This window comes from Lipotes vexillifer, unplaced genomic scaffold (genome assembly GCF_000442215.2).
Source record: "Lipotes vexillifer unplaced genomic scaffold, Lipotes_vexillifer_v1.1 scaffold59, whole genome shotgun sequence".
Classification (NCBI taxonomy): Eukaryota; Metazoa; Chordata; class Mammalia; order Artiodactyla; family Lipotidae; genus Lipotes; species Lipotes vexillifer.
In genome coordinates this window covers 161,845-170,508 of record NW_006791208.1, presented here as the reverse complement: position 1 = coordinate 170,508, position 8,664 = coordinate 161,845, and the positions used below count along the sequence as shown (strand labels likewise).

Sequence of the window (8,664 nt, the reverse complement as noted above, 5' to 3'; positions counted from 1 at the left end):
AGAGGCCACAACAGTGAGAGGCCCGCGTACCGCAAAAAAAAAAAAAAAAAAGTAGATCTTAAGTGTTATCACCATACACTGAAAAAGAAGGTAATTATGTGAGGGGATGGAGGTGCTAACTAACCTTAATGTGGTAATCATTTCACAATATAGCCGTGCATCAAATCACCACGTCATACACCTTAAACTAACATGGGTTACATGTCAATAATATCTCAATAAAGCTGGAAAACAATAATAAAATTAAATTAAATAATAAAATAAATTGACACACAGCACATAAATTGACACAAACAGATAATCAGACAGACACCCAGACAGTCACACAGACATTTGTACAGACATATGCATGGACACACACACACACACACACACACACACACACAAAGACACACACGAAGTAATAGCCATCCATCACAACTACGGCTCTGTTCCCTCGCCCGCAGCCAACCTCCGTCCCCGCACCTCCCACCTCCGGCACCCCTGCTCCTTCCCCTTACCCACCACACCCCAGCCCCTAAATTCAGAAAGTTGGGCCAGCAAGGACGTTTGATTGGCCAAGCCCCCTTCAGTGGTTTTATTTTTCCGAGTGCGGTTTTGAAGCAACATGGGAAGTAATGAGAGGAAATAATTTTGTTCATTGTTGAACAAGCAGAGGACACTGCGGCAATGTGTATAACAGATGTGTGTGCAGGGAGAGGGTTTCTATACACGATTGTGTGCTCCCATCTCTCTCCAAAGATGGGGAATTCAAATCGGCATTTTAATTTTTTTAAGGGAAGGAAGCAGGAGGAGAGGTGTATTAAGTTGGACAGCCCTGAAGCATGGGGTAGCCTTGCCTGCAGCCTGGTTTCTCCTACGAAGAATCACGGGACGCCTGCTGATGTTAATTCCTCGATTTATATAATGTCAGGGAGTCAGGTTTTATCTCTCTTTGCCCCCAAAAATAACATTAAAGAAAAAAAGAACTGAACAGAATGAAAATCACTTCATGGAGTCATCCAGATGAAACCAGGAGTCTGGCTACCTTAGGCTCATGAATGTGGTATCAGAACTGTACAGGCTTCTGGTAAAATCCAGCCCATGTGTCCCTTTAATGAGAAAGCCCACCCTGCCCTCACTGCCCGCTAAATGTCGTCCCCTTCCTATGCATCCTTCCAGTTCTTATGTTTTAGGTCAAGCATGCTTTAATCTTATCTCTGGTCTTTCAGCTCAGACCTCGCTGAAGAAGCTTCTGCCAAGAGCCAAGGTCATATGCTCTTTCTCCCTGGAAAAGCCAACAGCCTCCTCTGGTCCACAGGCATAAGCTTAACCAAAGATCACAACTGGCTACATGTGAGCTGGATCCAGACCCCAGACCTGTTTTATTTGGCTCGCAGAGTGTTGGCTCAGACGATATATTTTCAAATTTTGGAATCATCTGCCAACATTGAAAAATCAGAAGCTTTCACACAAAAACTGCAGTTTTTCAGCTTTTCTTGAAAACTTGAAAGTTCTGGCAACACTCAGCCTATATTCCTACAAGGTTACCTTGGCTAGAGCTGAGTGGCGGGTGGTCCCTTGAGACAGGACGCTGCATTTTGCCACAGTCCACACCACTCCCTAGCGTCTCCTCACATTGTGTCTCACAGTCTGTTGCTCTTTACCACTGACTTCTCAGTGTTGTTTTACTTAGAGAAGAATTAATGGGACAGGAAGATAGGTCTTACACCCACTTCTCTTTCAAAAGTAGAGAAACAAGGATCATGATGGTGTAACAAGAAAACAAAAACTTAACACTTACTTGGAATATTCTAAGCTCATTATATGAATTAATTCATTTAATCCTCACAGCAACTCTCTAAGGGTTGGTCTGTGGATGTTATCTTGCTATTGTTTTTTGGATTTTGGTTTGGCCGCACCACATGACTTCTGGGATCTTAGTTCCCCCACCAGGGACTGAACCCAGGCCATCGGACTGCCAGGGAATTCCCTGCTATCTTGTTATTGTTGACATTGTTGTTGTTATTACCATTTTAAGGAATGGGAGAGATTACGGTAAACAAAGAAGGCCATGTTTTACAGGGAACGAGGTATCTGCTTCTTTGTGGAAATGAAACTGTCCTATATACCATCCTATGTGCCATCTTTTTTTTTTTTTTTTTTTTGCGGTACGCAGGCCTCTCACTGTGGTGGCCTCTCCCGTTGTGGAGCACAGGCTCCGGACGCGCAGGCTCAGCGGCCATGGCTCACGGGCCCAGCCGCTCCGCGGCATGTGGGATCTTCCCGGACCGGGGCACGACCCCGTGTCCCCTGCATCAGCAGGCGGACTCTCAACCACTGCACCACCAGGGAAGCCCTGCTATGTGCCATCTTAAAGATCTTCCATTTGTCCCTCCAGAGCCACTCACCACCCTTCCCCACCCTACTCTCTGCCCCTGGAGATGCATCCTTACAGATCTGGAATGGGTCCCTTCTTTGGCTTCAAAATGGACTTAGCCAACAAGCGAAATGGAGAGGAAACTATGGGTGTGAGTGAACCTGGGGTATATGTTCCCCAGCTCCCTCCCTGTGGGGTCAAAGAGTCAGAGCAGGTGGGCTGAGCCCCTCTACCCGAGGTCAGGGGTCCGGTCCAGGGTCTCTCCACAGAATCGCCCTCCTCAGTAACTTCTCTTTCAGCCTGGGGGAGGTAAGTGCTCCCACGTGTTTCTAGTCTCAGGGTACTTCACAATTCCTCTTGGTTTTCTTCTACCTCCTTAGTTCCCTTCATCCTTCACAAACATCTGTAAACAGTCCCTTGAGGAACCTTCCATCAGATGGCCCGGTGGGAGGGTATCATCTGTTTCCTGCCAGGATCCCATCTAATGCATCTTTTTTTTTTTTTTTGGCCGCACCATACGGCATGCAGGATCTTAGTTCCCCAACCAGGGATCGAACCCTGGCCCCCTGCAGTGGAAGCGCGGAGTCCTAACCGCTGGACGGCCAGGGAGCTTCCCATCTAATACACCTTTGATCAGCATCATTCATTTGTGCTACCTGCCCAGCCCTAGAAGATATTTGAGTTTGCTACCCCTGCACTAGACTTACATTTTATGCAGCACACAAGAGGAGTCCAGTAAGCTTATCTGTGGCTCTCAGAAAATTAATTCTTTTTTTCCACCACCATCTTTGATGCAAAAAAAGAGAAATCTCTTTTTTGCTCTTGGGTTGAGAGCATGCCCTTGGGTTTTTGCTCATGCCCTTGGGTTGACAGACCATATGGGGTAAAGAGCGCTGGAACAGGAGTTAGGAGCCCTGGATTCTAGGCAGAATGCCCCCTTTCAGAAACATAGTTGCTTTGCAGAAGAGCCAGCTGGGACCTCACCAGATGCAATCGTGCAAAACAGAGTGGCCACAGACAGGATCTTTCCAAGCCCTGCCCAGGGAGGAAGGCAGCCTGCCCAGAATTTTCTCTTTCTATTCTGTTTCCCTGTTTGATACCCATCCCCACCTCCCCTTAAGCCTTGCATCAATCCCCCTTACCGCCCCCCCTAAAATTTCCAGTTGTACATCTATGGCATAAATGTTTGTTTTTTGACAAAACTTCATTTAAACTTCAACTCTCTATGTGGGAAAGGAATGCCTCTTTTAACAGAAAATCAGTGTTGTTAACAAACAAAGTACATGTTATTTAGCATCGTTGGACACTGCAAGTCCCACCAGGTCACTTGGCACTTCTATAGAAATATGTTTCTGGATAATCCCAGAGCCCCTGGCCAGGCCTCACCCAGAAGTCTCTGAAAGTTAAACTAATCACATCGTCAAGCAGTGGATGAGATCAGAATTGTGCAAAAGGGCCCTTGGAAAGAAAATCCTTCCTCGGCCAGAAGCAGAGAGAGTGAGAACATGATCTCTCTCTCTCTTTAGTGTATGTTTGCTAAAGACCTTCTCACTGCCAAGCGGGGACCTGGGTCCTGGAGGTGCAGGTGGCAAGTGAGAGACAGTCCCCTGGTTCCCCGGGGGCCCACGTTCCAGATGGTGCCCACACACCCAAGACCCTATTTTGATGGAATTTTCAAAGTTCAAGGGGATCACAGACACAGGGACCTACCACAGTGATTTATACCCCAGCCTTGGTGTCGGGGTTAAGTAGACACGGGAGAATGGGTGCTAGAAGCCATGGGAACAGCACGTACAGATGCACAGAGGTGCGAACACCAGGTGTGCCTGGGCCAGAACAAGAAGTTCCATGCTGCTGATGGGCAGGTGTTCTAGAGCCCGTTCATCCCCCCACATTAGTACATAAGCTCTCCATGAACTTATGTTTACCGGTGCGGCGGGGGGGAGCGTTAGGCAGAAGGATAGATTGGGAGTTTGGGATTGACATGTACACACTGCTGTATTTAAAATAGATAACCAATAAGGACCCACTGTAAAAAGTAAATAGATAGATGAATGAATAATTTTTTAAAAGAAAGAAAAAAAAAGAACATAAGCTCTCTGAGGGTAAGGATTCTTGTTTGGCTCATGACTATAATGCCTGACACACAGTAGCTGCTCAAAAAATATGTGTTATATGAATGTATCCATATATCTACTGAGAACCTTCTAGATAATATACTCTACTGGGGAATTAACACTGGACAGAACAAAGGTCCAGCTTTCCAGGTGCTCACAGGCTGAGGGAGGGGATTAAAGGTAAGGAAATGGACAATTGCAATACAATGTGATAAATACTAAGATACAGGAGCTGCTAGGGTGGACTTTTTGATGAAGTAAGAACCCTGGAGAAAGTTAACATCTCAGCAGAGTTAACCAGGGATGAGGGGACAGGAATGGACACTCAAGGCAGTGGGAACAACACATGCAAAGGCTTGGAGATGAGAAAAAGCAGGAAAGGATGGGATCAGTGGAGACAGACAGCCGTTGGGTTGCATGTCACAGAGAAAGGTCATCCAGCCAGAACACAGAAGATAGACTGATAGATCACTAGATACATACATACATATACATACATACATAAAGACTGACAATAAAATTCAATCACTACTGAGAGGTCAACTCCAATAACCAAATCTCCAATAACCAAGTCAACCAGGTCCCTAGGTGTCTTGCTTAATAAGGACACGTCGCCTTTATTAATCACTTACTATGTGCCAGCCACTGGGCTTTGAAGCTATTTACTTTTCAGCTCTAAGAAGTGGGTCCCACTTTTATCCCCATTGTACAGGTGAGCCAACTGAGGTTCTACGGTGCAAAGTGACTCCCATATAGGTTTCATAGGACCCACTCAAAAAGATAACAGAAATGTGAACCCAGGCCCATGAGAGCAATGGAGGCATCTTGTAGCCTGAGAGGGAAGGCAAAAAAAGGAACGGAGGACAGAGAGGAGGAAAGTGAGTCACTTTATCCACACGCATGTCCTCCTGGCTCATCAAATGCAAACGAAGCCTGGAATGGAACAAGCACCGGTAATTAAAGTGGAATGAAGGTGGGGATGGTGGAACAATGGGGCACATTCTCCACCACCGGAGGCAGGGTGGTTGCCATGGAGACAGACCACGGTGATGGGACCAGAGATCAAAGCCCTCCCCATGATCTTCTCCTCTGTTGGAGTTGAAGGATCAACTGTTGTAGCTCCTGGAGAACCAGAGAACACAGCTATAGCTGCCCCAGCTAGAGGAAAGTTTCTTAGCACCTGCTTCTGAAGCTGGGACATAGCATATGGTTGAAAGGAGAGTATCTGTGTTCTTCAATGACTATGTTTGTTTGTTTGGGTTTTTTCTTTTCTTTTCTTTTCTTTTTTTTTTTGGCTGCGCAGCATGTCTTGGGCTTGCGGGGATCTTAGTTCCCCGACCATGGATTGAACCAGTCCCCTCGGCAGAATGATTATTATTTTATTAACTTTAATTTTCTTTATACCAAGCTTGTTGTCAAAAACTCCAACAACGGATACAAAACAGATATGCATTAAAAGGAAAATTCTCTTCCTCTTACTTGAAGCCTCTGATAATTAACTCTTTCTAAAAAGACACACAAGAGGGCTTCCCTGGTGGCGCAGTGGTTGAGAGTCCGCCTGCCGATGCAGGGGACACGGGTTCGTGCCCGGGTCCGGGAAGATCCCACATGCCGAGGAGAGGCTGGGCCCATGAGCCATGGCCGCTGAGCCTGCGCGTCCGGAGCCTGTGCTCCACAACAGGAGGGGCCACGGCGCTGAGAGGCCCGCGTACCGCAAAAATAAAAAGACGCAAGAAATTGAAAGCTTTTCTTCCTCCTTGGGTGACCTGGGTATCTCTAGACAAAGAGAAGGAAGCCGTCTTCACTGTATATCCTTTTATACGTTCTGATTTATTTTTTAATTTAAAACTATAAATTAAATTTAAAAAATAAGTATAATTTTTAAGCTAAAATTATACACATAAAATTTAACCAACTCTTAAATAGGCCTTTATGTCTCTTACAGAATTTTTTTCTCTTTGCATATAGAAACTTAGATATGTAACGTATACAGTAGTTCAACAATGAAAATCTGTCTCATCCTTTTTAAAGGTTTTGTGGAATTCCTTAAGACCATGGTCTATGTAATCTATTCCCTTTCTATAAAAAAGAGGGGATTGAAACATTGCTGCTCCCCTTTCATGCTTCCACCTGGATCACTCCAGACTGAAAGGGAGCAGAGTAGCTACCTCGGGACTTCAACATGAGGCCAAGTCAAAGCTCTAACGTTTGGACGGCTGAGTCAGGTGACCTATGACCTGGCACACAGACGCAAGAGGGTTTTTTTTTTTTTGCTTTTTTTTTGGCCACACTGCGCGGCATGTAGAATCTTAATTCCCTGACCAGGGATCGAACCAACACCCTCTGCACTAGAAGCTCGGAATCTTAACCACTGGACCACCAGGGAAGTCCCCAAGAGCTCTTTAATCAGATCTCCTGGACTCAGATGCAGGCTCAGTCCTTTAACGGGATCTCAGGGTAAATCTCAATGTTCTTATCTCTTAAGAGGGCATCATAGTATCTCCCTCACAGAATATTCCTGAGGAGTAAATGAAAAATCCATGCACAGCACCCAGGCTGTTGCCTGGCAGAGAATACCTAAGCGCCCCGAAAATGACCCGTATTAGTGTCCTTATTCTTATCATACTGTTACATCCTCTAGGATGACTATTGGCTAAGCCCCCCTCTCCTCCAGCCACTCACTCAACACATGTTAATTGAGTGCCTAGTATGTGTCCAGCTGGGGTCCACCCAGCTCAAGGAGAAAGGCACACATCAAAGGGAAAACTTCAGCCAGCTCTGGCTCCAGAGCCCAGAATTTCAGTTTACACCTCTGATCTGGAGATGCCCTAAATCAGCAGGGCCCTTCCAAAGAGACAAGAAAAAAAATAAATAAACTTACCTAGAGTTCAAAGTCACTAACGTGGCTCCAGAATAGTAGGACACGGTATTTGTTTTCAGGGCTCTGAACAGGGACGTTTCAAGAGAAATTTTAAGGGAGCACCTCCAGAATGCGTTTTGTTCACACTCACTTCTAAACCAATGAACCCCCATAGGGAAATCAGTGTGGGTCCAGGTTTAAGTTAAATTATAATCATAGGAGGAGTAATAAAATTAGCTCTTATTTATTAGGGGTTTGTTATGTACCAGACTCTGTGCTAAGAGCTTTCCATGCATCATCTCATTTCACCTTCAAAATAAGCCAAGAGGCAATTCCCTGGTGGTCCAGTGGTTAGGACTCAGCATTCTCACTGCTGGCGCCCAGGTTCAACCCCTGGTCAGGGAACTAAGATCCCACAAGCTCCACGACGTGGCCAAATTAAAAAAAAAAAAAAAAAAAAAATTTAAGCCAAGAGATATGAAGTGTTAGGATCTACAGGATACAGATGAACCACTGGAGGCTCAGAGAGGTCAAGGGGCTTGCCCGAGGTCACACAGCTAGTAAATGGCCAGGCCAGGATTCTGACTCTAAAGAGCCTGCTGCAGAGCTCTCTGCCACCCGCAAGTCAAAGAGCAAAGACTCCTCAAACTTGGGGAGGATTTGGACTTCTCTTCTCTTCTCTAAACCCCTGCAAAGGCCAACCACAAAGAGCATTTGCAGCCACAGTAGAAGACCAGAAAGCTAACCTAAAGCTCAGTGGTTAACTCCCCTTTGGGTGTGCTCTGGAGCTGTGCACACAGGCTACAGAAGAGGGGCTACAGAAACCTGAATCGTTTAGCACAAGGCCTGGAAGACAATGCATGACATTGTAGGCTGAGGCAGCTGAACCTGAGAACCCTGGGGACCTGGCCGCATCTCTCTAATCGGATCTGAAAACCACATTCCTATGGTTCCCCCAGGTTGCAGCGAATTCCTCTGGCTTATTAAGCAGGTATGACCCGTCTTTTTTGATATAAAAACAATAGGCTGTGTGCTGGGCTGGGCTGAGACCTAACAGAAAATAAGAAGTCAGCAGCACAAAACCTATCACCTCAAACACACATCTGGAAAGCATTTTCTATTGATATAAAAATGGATGTGTGGATAACGCATATGCGTATTTATGAATCTGGTGTATTAATCACAAAGGTCACAGTGAGAAAGGGCCATTCTGACTCCGAAGCCAGCCCCCATGCTGAGCTTTCGGATGACTTTGGGGTTGACTTATCCCAACCGATGCCAAAGCTTCATATACACACCTTCTTGTCTACTAATCAGGTCTCCAAAAC

At 45.8% G+C, this 8,664-nt stretch overlaps 1 non-coding gene across 1 annotated transcript; it reads left to right on the top strand.

The window, feature by feature from the left end:
* Positions 1–7,669: 7,669 nt before the first annotated feature.
* Positions 7,670–7,741, top strand: TRNAE-CUC (transfer RNA glutamic acid (anticodon CUC)). The gene has a single exon. It is a non-coding gene; the product is annotated as a tRNA-Glu (tRNA).
* The last annotated feature ends 923 nt before the right edge of the window (positions 7,742–8,664 follow it).